This window comes from Staurois parvus, unplaced genomic scaffold (genome assembly GCF_062004578.1).
Source record: "Staurois parvus isolate SC_StPar_1 unplaced genomic scaffold, SC_StPar_1.0 ptg000401l, whole genome shotgun sequence".
Taxonomy (NCBI): domain Eukaryota; kingdom Metazoa; phylum Chordata; class Amphibia; order Anura; family Ranidae; genus Staurois; species Staurois parvus.
In genome coordinates, this window is record NW_028318197.1 from 2711908 (window position 1) to 2728235 (window position 16328).

The 16328-nt window shown below is 49.1% G+C and overlaps 1 protein-coding gene across 1 annotated transcript in view; it reads right to left on the reverse strand.

Moving 5' to 3' along the window:
- Window positions 1-296: 296 nt before the first annotated feature.
- NPHP1 (nephrocystin 1) overlaps window positions 297-16328 on the reverse strand; it is a 136743-nt gene continuing 120711 nt past the window's right edge. Inside the window, exon 21 of the mRNA XM_089686505.1 lies at window positions 297-717. The gene's annotated coding sequence lies outside the window, so the exon portion shown is untranslated. The remainder of the gene's footprint in view (window positions 718-16328) is intronic.

Here is a 16328-nt window from a genome sequence, read left to right on the forward strand (position 1 = left end):
TTCACCAATCCAGATACAGTGCTTCAATTTGTGGCATTAGAAGACAGTGAGGAGTTAAACTAATTAACCTACCAGTAATTTCTCCAAGAAGAGGTCCATTATTTTAGGACACTAGAAAAAAAACTGAGGGTTCACAAAATGGGGTAGGGATATAAGGGAGGCAACCCAGTGGGTGTGTCCTCAAAAACTTGCCAGTGTTCAATCTCCTGAAGGTACAAGCATATAACCAGGGTTATGAATACTTTTCCTGTGTCCTGTACTGTACAATTAAGATAACCATATTACAAAACCACCAGTTCAGGCAACATTGAGAAAAATTTTATATTATTAAGTGCAAAAATGTACAAACCTTTGCTATATAAATATTTTTATTATATTAAAAAAGTACAACATAACATCAGTGCACAACAAATAAATATAAATACACACACACACAAGTCAAGCAGTGAGCACAGAGGTTCTCGATGCATCAAGAAAGTCATAGGTTATCTCTGACATATCAAAGGGCTTGTGAAGGCAATCAGGTGACAGCAGGTAATGGAGGGCTCCATCCTTCTCCCTGTTTTGCTTTAGGAAATCAGCAATAGCTTTCCAACGTGCAGCTTCTGTTTCATCATCTGCCCATCTAGGTGCCTGGAGAAATGTTGATTGTAGAAGAGGGTAAGCAGTGTCGTGGTATACTTGGATGAATGTGTTCTTCAAGAATTCTGGATCTCCCTACAGATAAATATGCTAAAATAAGTACTGTGTATGACTGAATTAAATTTGTTGCTGAGTTTTTCGTTTTAGTGCATATACAGTCAGGTCCATAAATATTGGGACATCGACACAATTCTAACATTCTTGGCTCTATACACCACCACAATGGATTTGAAAGGAAATGAACAAGATGTGCTTTAACTGCAGACTGTCAGCTTTAATTTGAGGGTATTTACATCCAAATCAGGTGAACGGTGTAGGAATTACAACAGTTTGCATATGTGCCTCCCACTTGTTATGGGACCAAAAGTAATGGGACAGAATAATAATCATAAATCAAACTTTCACTTTTTAATACTTGGTTGCAAATCCTTTGCAGTCAATTACAGCCTGAAGTCTGAAACGCATAGACATCACCAGACGCTGGGTTTCATCCCTGGTGATGCTCTGCCAGGCCTCTACTGCAACTGTCTTCAGTTCCTGCTTGTTCTTGGGGTATTTTCCCTTCAGTTTTGTCTTGAGCAAGTGAAATGCATGCTCAATCGGATTCAGGTCAGGTGATTGACTTGGCCATTGCATAACATTCCGCTTCTTTCCCTTAAAAAACTCTTTGGTTGCTTTTGCAGTATGCTTTGGGTCATCGTCCATCTGCACTGAGAAGCGGCGTCCAATGAGTTCTGAAGCATTTGGCTGACTATGAGCAGATATTGCCCAAAACACTTCAGAATTCATCCTGCTGCTTTTTTCAGCAGTCACATCATCAATAAATACAAGAGAACCAGTTCCATTGGCAGCCATACATGCCCACGCCATGACACTACCACCACCATGCTTCACTGATGAGGTGGTATGCTTAGGATCATGAGCAGTTCCTTTCCTTCTCCATACTCTTCTCTTCCCATCACTCTGGTACAAGTTGATCTTGGTCTCATCTGTCCATAGGATGTTGTTCCAGAACTGTGAAGGCTTTTTTAGATGTCATTTGGCAAACTCTAATCTGGCTTTCCTGTTTTTGAGGCTCACCAATGGTTTACATCTTGTGGTGAACACTCTGGTGAAGTTTTCTCTTGATTGTTGACTTTGACACACATACACCTACCTCCTGGAGAGTGTTCTTGATCTGGCCAACTGTTGTGAAGGGTGTTTTCTTCACCAGGGAAAGAATTCTTTGGTCATCCACCACAGTTGTTTTCCGTGGTCTTCCGGTCTTTTGGTGTTGCTGAGCTCATCGGTGCGTTCCTTCTTTTTAAGAATGTTCCAAACAGTTATTTTGGCCATGCCTAATGTTTTTGCTATCTCTCTGATGGGTTTTTGTTTTTTTCAGCCTAATGATGGCTTGCTTCACTGTTAGTGACAGCTCTTTGGATCTCATCTTGAGAGTTGACAGCAACAGATTCCAAATGCAAATAGCACACTTGAAATGAACTCTGGACCTTTTATCTGCTCATTGTAATTGGGATAATGAGGGAATAATACACACCTGGCCATGGAACAGCTGAGAAGCCAATTGTCCCATTACTTTTGGTCCCTTAACAAGTGGGAGGCACATTTGCAAACTGTTGTAATTCCTACACCGTTCACCTGATTTGGATGTAAATACCCTCAAATTAAAGCTGACAGTCTGCAGTTAAAGCACATCTTGTTTGTTTCATTTCAAATCCATTGTGGTGGTGTATAGAGCCAAAAATGTTAGAATTGTGTCGATGTCCCAATATTTATGGACCTGACTGTATGTCTGCTCAAAGAAGCACCTATGTCCATGGACAAAAAAGTAAGTTCTGGCTTGGACTCTTATTTCTATATATTTTATTTCAACATAACGCATAAGGAAAAAAAAGGACCTCATTCACAATTTTCACGAAAGCCAGCATTGACACACAATATTAACCGCTTTTCTACCAGGGCAATTGTTTTTCACACACGTGTTAAAATTTGCTTCCTAACAATTACTTTAAACACCCTAAAAAATTATATACTATTCTGAAAGAACAGGTCCTTTGGAATAACGTTAGCAGTTGCAATTTTTTATGTTGCAACTGTTTATACACATATGTTACATGTTCATATTTTCAGGCAAAAAAGCATAAAAAATATTTTTTTTTTTTAACAGGACCATTTTACTTTTTGCTTTATTCTAAGTTTTCTTTATTGATTATACTATTCTGTGATGCATTAGTTTAATGTGACTTCTATTAAAAATAAAAGAAACATTTTTAGTCTGATAACTTCTATTTTGAGTCCACATCTTACAAATGTTTTCACAAATGCCGGTTAAGTCTTATTAATCTATCATACTAATGGGCTTATTTAATGAGGTTATTAAAAAGCCACCAATTATATTCCAACTTTTAATCAGTTGGCATACCAACATCACAAACATCTTTCATCAGTTTAGAGCAAGAAAAACAATGATAGGTGTGCCATTACTGGTAGCTAAGCGTTCATATACTTTGCATATTGTTACTTAAAAAGTAGATCTAAGGCCAACGTTTTTCTTAGTTATGGATAGAGTAAGGGGTGGGGGTGTTAAAACAGCTGTAATTTTTGCCATCTGTGGGGAGATTTCCCTCATTAAGTAGATTTCCCTTCACTTCCTATCCTGGAGACGCATCCTTTTCTTTTTTCCATCTTTTGGGAGGATTTGGGAAACTGTGGCTACATTTATGCTCTTTGTTTTATCATTTGGCGGTTTTTACCAAGTTTTGCTCCAATGCTGGGCTATGTAAGTTATATGCACATATTTATGACTATAACTAGAGATGAGCGAATCGAAGCATCCGAAGTGGAATTCGAGTCGAATATCGGAAAAATTTCGATTCGTGCCGAATCCGAAAAACAGCCTAATTCGGACGCGCGAATCGAAATTTTTCCGAAAATGGCGGCTGACATGTGCGGCGACGGAGCGGGGATGTCGGGGAAGGCGCGCAGACAAGGCGCGCTGCCCCATAATGCATTCCTCAACGACATGTGATCGCATCAGCCAATCAGCAGCCAGCCAGCCAGCACTGTGTAATGGTCGAGGTATATATAGCGGCCATTTTGGAAATCTTCATTTGCCTGCAGTCATTGAACAGAGGCAGACCGCTCTGTACTAGGGACAGGGACAGAGTTAGGGCCACAGAAACGAGAATTGGGGACAGAGAGAAGTTACTTAGGGACAGAGAACCATTACTCAGGGACACAGACTTGTTAATGAGGGCCACAGAATCGTTATTTAGGGACAAAGAAACGCTAGTTAGGGCCACAGAATTCATACTCAGGGACAGACAGAATTGTTACTCAGTGCCAGAGAATTGTTACTTAGGGCCACAGAAACGTTATTAGGGCCACAGAATTTTTACTCAGGGACAGACAGAATTGTTACTGAGTGCCAGAGAATTGTTACTCAGGGACAGACAGAATTGTTACTGAGTGCCAGAGAATTCTTAGGGCCACAGAATTCATTCTCAGGGACAGACAGAATTGTTACTCAGGGACAGACAGAATTGTTACTGAGTGCCAGAGAATTGTTACTCAGGGACAGACAGAATTGTTACTGAGTGCCAGAGAATTGTTACTCAGGGACAGACAGAATTGTTACTGAGTGCCAGAGAATTGTTACTCAGGGACAGACAGAATTGTTACTGAGTGCCAGAGAATTGTTACTCAGGGACAGACAGAATTGTTACTGAGTGCCAGAGAATTGTTACTCGCACAGACACAAAATTGTTACTTGCACAGACACAGAATTGTTACTCGCACAGACACAGAATTGTTACTCAGGGCCACAGAATTCATACTCAGGGATAGACAGAATTGTTACTGAGTGCCAGAGAATTGTTACTCAGGGACAGACAGAATTGTTACTGAGTGCCAGAGAATTGTTACTCAGGGACAGACAGAATTGTTACTGAGTGCCAGAGAATTGTTACTCGCACAGACACAAAATTGTTACTTGCACAGACACAGAATTGTTACTCGCACAGACACAGAATTGTTACTCAGGGCCACAGAATTCATACTCAGGGACAGACAGAATTGTTACTGAGTGCCAGAGAATTGTTACTCAGGGACAGACAGAATTGTTACTGAGTGCCAGAGAATTGTTACTCAGGGACAGACAGAATTGTTACTGAGTGCCAGAGAATTGTTACTCGCACAGACACAAAATTGTTACTTGCACAGACACAGAATTGTTACTCGCACAGACACAGAATTGTTACTCAGGGCCACAGAATTCATACTCAGGGACAGACAGAATTGTTACTGAGTGCCAGAGAATTGTTACTCAGGGACAGACAGAATTGTTACTGAGTGCCAGAGAATTGTTACTCAGGGACAGACAGAATTGTTACTGAGTGCCAGAGAATTGTTACTCAGGGACAGACAGAATTGTTACTGAGTGCCAGAGAATTGTTACTCAGGGACAGACAGAATTGTTACTGAGTGCCAGAGAATTGTTACTCGCACAGACACAAAATTGTTACTTGCACAGACACAGAATTGTTACTCGCACAGACACAGAATTGTTACTCAGGGCCACAGAATTCATACTCAGGGATAGACAGAATTGTTACTGAGTGCCAGAGAATTGTTACTCAGGGACAGACAGAATTGTTACTGAGTGCCAGAGAATTGTTACTCAGGGACAGACAGAATTGTTACTGAGTGCCAGAGAATTGTTACTCGCACAGACACAAAATTGTTACTTGCACAGACACAGAATTGTTACTCGCACAGACACAGAATTGTTACTCAGGGCCACAGAATTCATACTCAGGGACAGACAGAATTGTTACTGAGTGCCAGAGAATTGTTACTCAGGGACAGACAGAATTGTTACTGAGTGCCAGAGAATTGTTACTCAGGGACAGACAGAATTGTTACTGAGTGCCAGAGATTTGTTACTCGCACAGACACAAAATTGTTACTTGCACAGACACAGAATTGTTACTCGCACAGACACAGAATTGTTACTCAGGGCCACAGAATTCATACTCAGGGATAGACAGAATTGTTACTGAGTGCCAGAGAATTGTTACTCAGGGACAGACAGAATTGTTACTGAGTGCCAGAGAATTGTTACTCGCACAGACACAAAATTGTTACTTGCACAGACACAGAATTGTTACTCGCACAGACACAGAATTGTTACTCAGGGCCACAGAATTCATACTCAGGGACAGACAGAATTGTTACTGAGTGCCAGAGAATTGTTACTCAGGGACAGACAGAATTGTTACTGAGTGCCAGAGAATTGTTACTCAGGGACAGACAGAATTGTTACTGAGTGCCAGAGATTTGTTACTCGCACAGACACAAAATTGTTACTTGCACAGACACAGAATTGTTACTCGCACAGACACAGAATTGTTACTCAGGGCCACAGAATTCATACTCAGGGACAGACAGAATTGTTACTGAGTGCCAGAGAATTGTTACTCAGGGACAGACAGAATTGTTACTGAGTGCCAGAGAATTGTTACTCAGGGACAGACAGAATTGTTACTGAGTGCCAGAGAATTGTTACTCAGGGACAGACAGAATTGTTACTGAGTGCCAGAGAATTGTTACTCAGGGACAGACAGAATTGTTACTGAGTGCCAGAGAATTGTTACTCGCACAGACACAAAATTGTTACTTGCACAGACACAGAATTGTTACTCGCACAGACACAGAATTGTTACTCAGGGCCACAGAATTCATACTCAGGGATAGACAGAATTGTTACTGAGTGCCAGAGAATTGTTACTCAGGGACAGACAGAATTGTTACTGAGTGCCAGAGAATTGTTACTCAGGGACAGACAGAATTGTTACTGAGTGCCAGAGAATTGTTACTCGCACAGACACAAAATTGTTACTTGCACAGACACAGAATTGTTACTCGCACAGACACAGAATTGTTACTCAGGGCCACAGAATTCATACTCAGGGATAGACAGAATTGTTACTGAGTGCCAGAGAATTGTTACTCAGGGACAGACAGAATTGTTACTGAGTGCCAGAGAATTGTTACTCAGGGACAGACAGAATTGTTACTGAGTGCCAGAGAATTGTTACTCGCACAGACACAAAATTGTTACTTGCACAGACACAGAATTGTTACTCGCACAGACACAGAATTGTTACTCAGGGCCACAGAATTCATACTCAGGGACAGACAGAATTGTTACTGAGTGCCAGAGAATTGTTACTCAGGGACAGACAGAATTGTTACTGAGTGCCAGAGAATTGTTACTCGCACAGACACAAAATTGTTACTTGCACAGACACAGAATTGTTACTCGCACAGACACAGAATTGTTACTCAGGGCCACAGAATTCATACTCAGGGACAGACAGAATTGTTACTGAGTGCCAGAGAATTGTTACTCAGGGACAGACAGAATTGTTACTGAGTGCCAGAGAATTGTTACTCAGGGACAGACAGAATTGTTACTGAGTGCCAGAGATTTGTTACTCGCACAGACACAAAATTGTTACTTGCACAGACACAGAATTGTTACTCGCACAGACACAGAATTGTTACTCAGGGCCACAGAATTCATACTCAGGGACAGACAGAATTGTTACTGAGTGCCAGAGAATTGTTACTCAGGGACACCTAATCGTTGAATTAAATAGTATGTCAGACAACATGCAGAGGAGTGGCAGAGGAGGCAATGTTTTAGGAGCGAGCAGATGTGGCAGCAGAGGAAGGGGTCGAGGCAGCAGTATTCGCAGCCAGAGGCCAGTGCTCCCGGTGTCATCCAGCGGTCGTGTCTCCACCGACAACCCTGCCGTCATTGATTGGTTGGCTCGGTCGTCTTCCTCTTCCCAGGTCACCTCTGACACCTACAGCCAACGGTCGGTGGGTACGTCAGACACAACCGTTAGTTGGCATGGCCCGGGACCAAGCCCACTGAAATCACGTGTCCTCTACCTGCCCCTGTCCTTTGCTGTTCCCTCACCAAGCGAAGTATCGCATGCTGTGGGCTCAGCCCCACTGTACAGTGAGGAAGAGCTAACAGAGGGCGGTCAGGAACGGGGGGAGACATCGGCCTTTTCAGCAGCCAAGCGAACAAGTACTGGCGAGGAGAGTGGCTCGGTAGCCGGTCTAGAGACAGGTCTGTCTCCTGACCCAGACGCAGCCGAGGGGGCTAGTAGTGAGGCGGAGACCCTACTTGATGATGAGGAGGTTGATCGCACTTGGCAGCCTCGTCGTCATCAGGCAATTTCTTCCGCATCATCAGGAGAAGAGGGTGGCAGCTTGGCAGCGAGCAAAACAGTCGGTGGGTTGCCCAGGAGACAGCAGCAGGGTCGCATCAGTGTCAGTGGAGCCAAACGTCCACGGAGTAGAGCACCAGCTCCACTGCAGCCTACCACCACGGCCAGTAGTGGTGCCGTTGCGCACGGAGGAAGTAGCAGTCAGCCAGTGAAGAGTAGCGGGGGCAAAGTTTCCTACTCGGTGGTGTGGCAATTTTTCCTCAAGCCGCCCGAGGAAGTAAACGTAGCCGTATGTCGACTATGTGGCCAGAAATGCAAGCGTGGCCAGGGGGCCCATGTTGGGACTACAGCGTTGCGTCAGCATATGCAGCGTCACCATTCGGTGGCCTGGGAAAACCGTGATAAACATACGGCGGTTCTGCCTGCCCCAGCCCCCGCTCCATCACCCGCTCCGTTACTTGCTCCGTCACCCGACGTCGTCAATCGCCCTCTATCAGCCAGTCAAGGCTCCAACACCTCTGCTGAGGGGAGTTGTCGCTCATTGGCATCTTCCGCTCGTTCAGATGCTCCTTCTCCTGCTACTCCTCTTCTCGGATTCCGTCAACAGTCTTTCTTGGAATCCGTATCCAAGAGACAACAGTTTGCGAGCACGCACCCGACGGTGCAAAAGCTGAACGTCCTCCTGTCCAAGTTGCTGGTGCTGCAGTCCCTCCCTTTCCAACTGGTGGACTCAGCACCTTTCCGAGAAATGATGGCTTGTGCCGCGCCGCGGTGGAGAGTGCCAAGCCGTCATTTCTTTGCCCAAAAGGCAGTGCCAGCCCTGCATTCACATGTAGAAGAGATGGTGGGCCAGTCTTTGAGCATGTCGGTCTCTGCCAAAGTGCACGGCAGCGCCGACGTGTGGAGCTGTAACTACGGTCAGGGACAGTACATGTCATTTACGGCCCACTGGGTGAACGTGGTGCCGGCACAGCCGCACCAGCAACTTGGACAGGTCACGACGCTTTTGCCTCCACGTTTGCACGTCCTTGGTCCAGCAAGCATGTCCGCCTCTACCACCTCTTTTTCCGCCGTGTCCTCAGCCGCCACCCCCGTGCCAAGTCCCATTACCCGACCGGCATATCACATGTGCAGGGCGCAACGGTGTCACGCTGTGCTGCACCTGGTATGCCTTGGCGAACGTAGTCACACAGGGGAGGAACTGCTGAGTGTAATGAACAGAGAAATCGACAGATGGCTGTCTCCGCGCAAACTAAAAATCGGAACCATGTTGACTGACAACGGAAAGAACATGGTGTCTGCTCTGCGTCAAGGAAGGTTGTGCCATGCGCCATGCATGGCTCACGTGTTCAATCTGGTTGTCAAGCGGTTCCTAAAATCCACCATCCCACTGCAAGACATCCTTAAAATGTCACGTAAACTGTGCATGCATTTCAGCCATTCCTACACCGCAAAGAACACCCTCATTGAGCTGCAGCGGCAGAACGGAATTCCACAGCATCGCCTGATCTGCGACGTTGCAACAAGGTGGAATTCAACCCTACACATGTTAGACCGCCTTTACGAGCAGCGAAAGGCCATCACCGATTTCCTGATGTTACAAGCGGATAAAGGTACTCCCCTGTGTAACTTAGATGTCAGCCATTGGCAGCTCATGCGTGACACCTGCCGCTTGCTCAGGCCCTTTGAGGAGGCCACGCTATTCGTGAGTCGGCAGGACTATGGGATGAACGACGTCATTCCTCTGTTGCACGTCCTGGAACAAATGCTGTTAACAATGGCTGGTCAGGGTGCGGTAGACGTGGCGCACAGATCTCAACGCCACATGACCCCTGTGGGGGCAGGACAGGAAGAAGAGGAGGAGGTAGAGGAGGACATTTGTGCTCAGGAATTATTGAGTGAAATGGGTGGTTTTTCCACTCAGCGGACAGGAGTGGAGGAGCAGGAGCATCTGGTAGAGGAGGAGGAGGAGACAGAGGACCCAGACGCACCGTGGCAGTATGCTGTGGAGATGGAGGCAGGGAGTCCCTCGCATTCCTTGGCACAAATGGCCCATAGCATGCTCGGTTGCTTGCGTAGCGACAGCCGAATAATAACCATCAGACAGAGGGATGACTTTTGGCTGTCCACCTTGTTGGACCCTCGCTACCGGTCCAAAATGGTGGCCTTTTTCACACCTGCTGAGAGGGAGGCCAAAATTACGTACTATAAAAACCACCTATGTAGTCAGTTGGTCTCTGCCTTTGTGCGCCAACGTCCATCCTCAGACACTGTGGGCCCTGTGCGCTCGCGTTCCGCTGGCATGGCAGCAGGGGAGGGGTGGGGTGGTAGGAGCAGTGGCAGCTCCACCAGCAGCGGCTGCCTCAGTCTGCAGTCGATGATGAGTAGCTTTCTTCACCAGCGCAGTGAGGAAACTACTAACCAGCCGCAGCAGCAGCAGCAGCATCAGGTGGACCTGGAGCAGGAGCTCAAACAACAGGCTTGGGCCTACTTGGACAGCACCCTGCCAACCGAGGTAGACAATCCCCTTGACTACTGGGCAACGAAACTTGACCTTTGGCCCCAACTAGCTGAATTTGCCCTTGAAAGGCTGTCATGCCCGGCCAGTAGCGTGGCATCGGAGCGCGTGTTTAGTGCGGCAGGAGGTATTGTAACTCCGCGGAGGACACGACTGTCCACCCAAAGTGTGGAGAGACTCACGTTTGTGAAAATGAATCAGGCGTGGATTAGTCTGGATTTCAAACCACCAGTTCCTGACACAACTGACTAAATCCGCCATGAATCATGCCTCAAACATGTGCCACTTTCAGGTCTCCTCACACTGCTGGTGTGTTTAATTTTTTGACATAGGGTGCTGGCAGATTACGGGCCTCCTATAGCTGCTGCCAGGCCCCTAATCTGCCATAGGCCCCTATATACCGCCTCCTCATGCTGCTGCCAAGTCCAGAGTCTGTCATGGGTCCCTGTATGGCCTCCCATTGCTGCTGTCTCCATCGCCACACTCTGCTGCCATGTGCCACTTTCAGGTCTCTTCACACTGCTGGTGTGTTAAATTTTTTGACATAGGGTGCAGGCAGATTACGGGCCTCACATAGCTGCTGCCAGGCCCCTAATCTGCCATGGGCCCCTATATACCGCCTCCTCATGCTGCTGCCAAGTCTAGAGTCTGTCATGGGTCCCTGTACGGCCTCCCATTGCTGCTGTCTCCATCGCCACACTCTGCTGCCATGTGCCACTTTCAGGTCTCCTCACACTGCTGGTGTGTAGAATTTTTTGACATAGGGTGCTGGCAGATTATGGGCCTCCTATAGCTGCTGCCAGGCCCCTAATCTGCCATAGGCCCCTATATACCGCCTCCTCATGCTGCTGCCAGGTCCAGAGTCTCTCATGGGTCCCTGTACGGCCTCCCATTGCTGCTGTCTCCATCGCCACACTCTGCCATGTGCCACTTTCAGGTCTCCTCACACACTGCTGGTGTGTAGAATTTTTTGACATAGGGTGCTGGCAGATTATGGGCCTCACATAGCTGCTGCCAGGCCCCTAATCTGCCATGGGCCCCTATATACCGCCTCCTCATGCTGCTGCCAAGTCCAGAGTCTGTCATGGGTCCCTGTATGGCCTCCCATTGCTGCTGTCTCCATCGCCACACTCTGCTGCCATGTGCCACTTTCAGGTCTCTTCACACTGCTGGTGTGTTAAATTTTTTGACATAGGGTGCAGGCAGATTACGGGCCTCACATAGCTGCTGCCAGGCCCCTAATCTGCCATGGGCCCCTATATACCGCCTCCTCATGCTGCTGCCAAGTCCAGAGTCTGTCATGGGTCCCTGTATGGCCTCCCATTGCTGCTGTCTCCATCGCCACACTCTGCTGCCATGTGCCACTTTCAGGTCTCTTCACACTGCTGGTGTGTTAAATTTTTTGACATAGGGTGCAGGCAGATTACGGGCCTCACATAGCTGCTGCCAGGCCCCTAATCTGCCATGGGCCGCTATATACCGCCTCCTCATGCTGCTGCCAAGTCCAGAGTCTCTCATGGGTCCCTGTACGGCCTCCCATTGCTGCTGTCTCCATCGCCACACTCTGCTGCCATGTGCCACTTTCAGGTCTCTTCACACTGCTGGTGTGTTAAATTTTTTGACATAGGGTGCAGGCAGATTACGGGCCTCACATAGCTGCTGCCAGGCCCCTAATCTGCCATGGGCCCCTATATACCGCCTCCTCATGCTGCTGCCAAGTCCAGAGTCTGTCATGGGTCCCTGTATGGCCTCCCATTGCTGCTGTCTCCATCGCCACACTCTGCTGCCATGTGCCACTTTCAGGTCTCTTCACACTGCTGGTGTGTTAAATTTTTTGACATAGGGTGCAGGCAGATTACGGGCCTCACATAGCTGCTGCCAGGCCCCTAATCTGCCATGGGCCCCTATATACCGCCTCCTCATGCTGCTGCCAAGTCCAGAGTCTGTCATGGGTCCCTGTATGGCCTCCCATTGCTGCTGTCTCCATCGCCACACTCTGCTGCCATGTGCCACTTTCAGGTCTCTTCACACTGCTGGTGTGTTAAATTTTTTGACATAGGGTGCAGGCAGATTACGGGCCTCACATAGCTGCTGCCAGGCCCCTAATCTGCCATGGGCCCCTATATACCGCCTCCTCATGCTGCTGCCAAGTCCAGAGTCTCTCATGGGTCCCTGTACGGCCTCCCATTGCTGCTGTCTCCATCGCCACACTCTGCTGCCATGTGCCACTTTCAGGTCTCTTCACACTGCTGGTGTGTTAAATTTTTTGACATAGGGTGCAGGCAGATTACGGGCCTCACATAGCTGCTGCCAGGCCCCTAATCTGCCATGGGCCCCTATATACCGCCTCCTCATGCTGCTGCCAAGTCCAGAGTCTGTCATGGGTCCCTGTATGGCCTCCCATTGCTGCTGTCTCCATCGCCACACTCTGCTGCCATGTGCCACTTTCAGGTCTCTTCACACTGCTGGTGTGTTAAATTTTTTGACATAGGGTGCAGGCAGATTACGGGCCTCACATAGCTGCTGCCAGGCCCCTAATCTGCCATGGGCCCCTATATACCGCCTCCTCATGCTGCTGCCAAGTCCAGAGTCTCTCATGGGTCCCTGTACGGCCTCCCATTGCTGCTGTCTCCATCGCCACACTCTGCTGCCATGTGCCACTTTCAGGTCTCTTCACACTGCTGGTGTGTTAAATTTTTTGACATAGGGTGCAGGCAGATTACGGGCCTCACATAGCTGCTGCCAGGCCCCTAATCTGCCATGGGCCCCTATATACCGCCTCCTCATGCTGCTGCCAAGTCCAGAGTCTGTCATGGGTCCCTGTATGGCCTCCCATTGCTGCTGTCTCCATCGCCACACTCTGCTGCCATGTGCCACTTTCAGGTCTCTTCACACTGCTGGTGTGTTAAATTTTTTGACATAGGGTGCAGGCAGATTACGGGCCTCACATAGCTGCTGCCAGGCCCCTAATCTGCCATGGGCCCCTATATACCGCCTCCTCATGCTGCTGCCAAGTCTAGAGTCTGTCATGGGTCCCTGTACGGCCTCCCATTGCTGCTGTCTCCATCGCCACACTCTGCTGCCATGTGCCACTTTCAGGTCTCCTCACACTGCTGGTGTGTAGAATTTTTTGACATAGGGTGCTGGCAGATTATGGGCCTCCTATAGCTGCTGCCAGGCCCCTAATCTGCCATAGGCCCCTATATACCGCCTCCTCATGCTGCTGCCAGGTCCAGAGTCTCTCATGGGTCCCTGTACGGCCTCCCATTGCTGCTGTCTCCATCGCCACACTCTGCCATGTGCCACTTTCAGGTCTCCTCACACACTGCTGGTGTGTAGAATTTTTTGACATAGGGTGCTGGCAGATTATGGGCCTCCTATAGCTGCTGCCAGGCCCCTAATCTGCCATAGGCCCCTATATACCGCTTCCTCATGCTGCTGCCAGGTCCAGAGTCTCTCATGGGTCCCTGTACGGCCTCCCATTGCTGCTGTCTCCATCGCCACACTCTGCCATGTGCCACTTTCAGGTCTCCTCACACACTGCTGGTGTGTTACATTTTTTGACATAGGGTGCTGGCAGATTATGGGCCTCCTATAGCTGCTGCCAGGCCCCTAATCTGCCATAGGCCCCTATATACCGCCTCCTCATGCTGCTGCCAGGTCCAGAGTCTCTCATGGGTCCCTGTACGGCCTCCCATTGCTGCTGTCTCCATCGCCACACTCTGCCATGTGCCACTTTCAGGTCTCCTCACACACTGCTGGTGTGTAGAATTTTTTGACATAGGGTGCTGGCAGATTATGGGCCTCCTATAGCTGCTGCCAGGCCCCTAATCTGCCATAGGCCCCTATATACCGCTTCCTCATGCTGCTGCCAGGTCCAGAGTCTCTCATGGGTCCCTGTACGGCCTCCCATTGCTGCTGTCTCCATCGCCACACTCTGCCATGTGCCACTTTCAGGTCTCCTCACACACTGCTGGTGTGTTACATTTTTTGACATAGGGTGCAGGGAGATTACGGGCCTCACATAGCTGCTGCCAGGCCCCTAATCTGCCATGGGCCCCTATATACCGCCTCCTCATGCTGCTGCCAAGTCCAGAGTCTGTCATGGGTCCCTGTATGGCCTCCCATTGCTGCTGTCTCCATCGCCACACTCTGCTGCCATGTGCCACTTTCAGGTCTCTTCACACTGCTGGTGTGTTAAATTTTTTGACATAGGGTGCAGGCAGATTACGGGCCTCACATAGCTGCTGCCAGGCCCCTAATCTGCCATGGGCCCCTATATACCGCCTCCTCATGCTGCTGCCAAGTCTAGAGTCTGTCATGGGTCCCTGTACGGCCTCCCATTGCTGCTGTCTCCATCGCCACACTCTGCTGCCATGTGCCACTTTCAGGTCTCCTCACACTGCTGGTGTGTAGAATTTTTTGACATAGGGTGCAGGCAGATTACGGGCCTCACATAGCTGCTGCCAGGCCCCTAATCTGCCATGGGCCCCTATATACCGCCTCCTCATGCTGCTGCCAAGTCTAGAGTCTGTCATGGGTCCCTGTACGGCCTCCCATTGCTGCTGTCTCCATCGCCACACTCTGCTGCCATGTGCCACTTTCAGGTCTCCTCACACTGCTGGTGTGTAGAATTTTTTGACATAGGGTGCTGGCAGATTATGGGCCTCCTATAGCTGCTGCCAGGCCCCTAATCTGCCATAGGCCCCTATATACCGCCTCCTCATGCTGCTGCCAGGTCCAGAGTCTCTCATGGGTCCCTGTACGGCCTCCCATTGCTGCTGTCTCCATCGCCACACTCTGCCATGTGCCACTTTCAGGTCTCCTCACACACTGCTGGTGTGTAGAATTTTTTGACATAGGGTGCTGGCAGATTATGGGCCTCCTATAGCTGCTGCCAGGCCCCTAATCTGCCATAGGCCCCTATATACCGCTTCCTCATGCTGCTGCCAGGTCCAGAGTCTCTCATGGGTCCCTGTACGGCCTCCCATTGCTGCTGTCTCCATCGCCACACTCTGCCATGTGCCACTTTCAGGTCTCCTCACACACTGCTGGTGTGTTACATTTTTTGACATAGGGTGCAGGCAGATTACGGGCCTCACATAGCTGCTGCCAGGCCCCTAATCTGCCATGGGCCCCTATATACCGCCTCCTCATGCTGCTGCCAAGTCCAGAGTCTGTCATGGGTCCCTGTATGGCCTCCCATTGCTGCTGTCTCCATCGCCACACTCTGCTGCCATGTGCCACTTTCAGGTCTCTTCACACTGCTGGTGTGTTAAATTTTTTGACATAGGGTGCAGGCAGATTACGGGCCTCACATAGCTGCTGCCAGGCCCCTAATCTGCCATGGGCCCCTATATACCGCCTCCTCATGCTGCTGCCAAGTCCAGAGTCTCTCATGGGTCCCTGTACGGCCTCCCATTGCTGCTGTCTCCATCGCCACACTCTGCTGCCATGTGCCACTTTCAGGTCTCTTCACACTGCTGGTGTGTTAAATTTTTTGACATAGGGTGCAGGCAGATTACGGGCCTCACATAGCTGCTGCCAGGCCCCTAATCTGCCATGGGCCCCTATATACCGCCTCCTCATGCTGCTGCCAAGTCCAGAGTCTGTCATGGGTCCCTGTATGGCCTCCCATTGCTGCTGTCTCCATCGCCACACTCTGCTGCCATGTGCCACTTTCAGGTCTCTTCACACTGCTGGTGTGTTAAATTTTTTGACATAGGGTGCTGGCAGATTATGGGCCTCACATAGCTGCTGCCAGGCCCCTAATCTGCCATGGGCCCCTATATACCGCCTCCTCATGCTGCTGCCAGGTCCAGAGTCTCTCATGGGTCCCTGTACGGCCTCCCATTGCTGCTGTCTCCATCGCCACACTCTGCCATGTGCCACTTTCAGGTCTCCTCACACACTGCTGGTGTGTA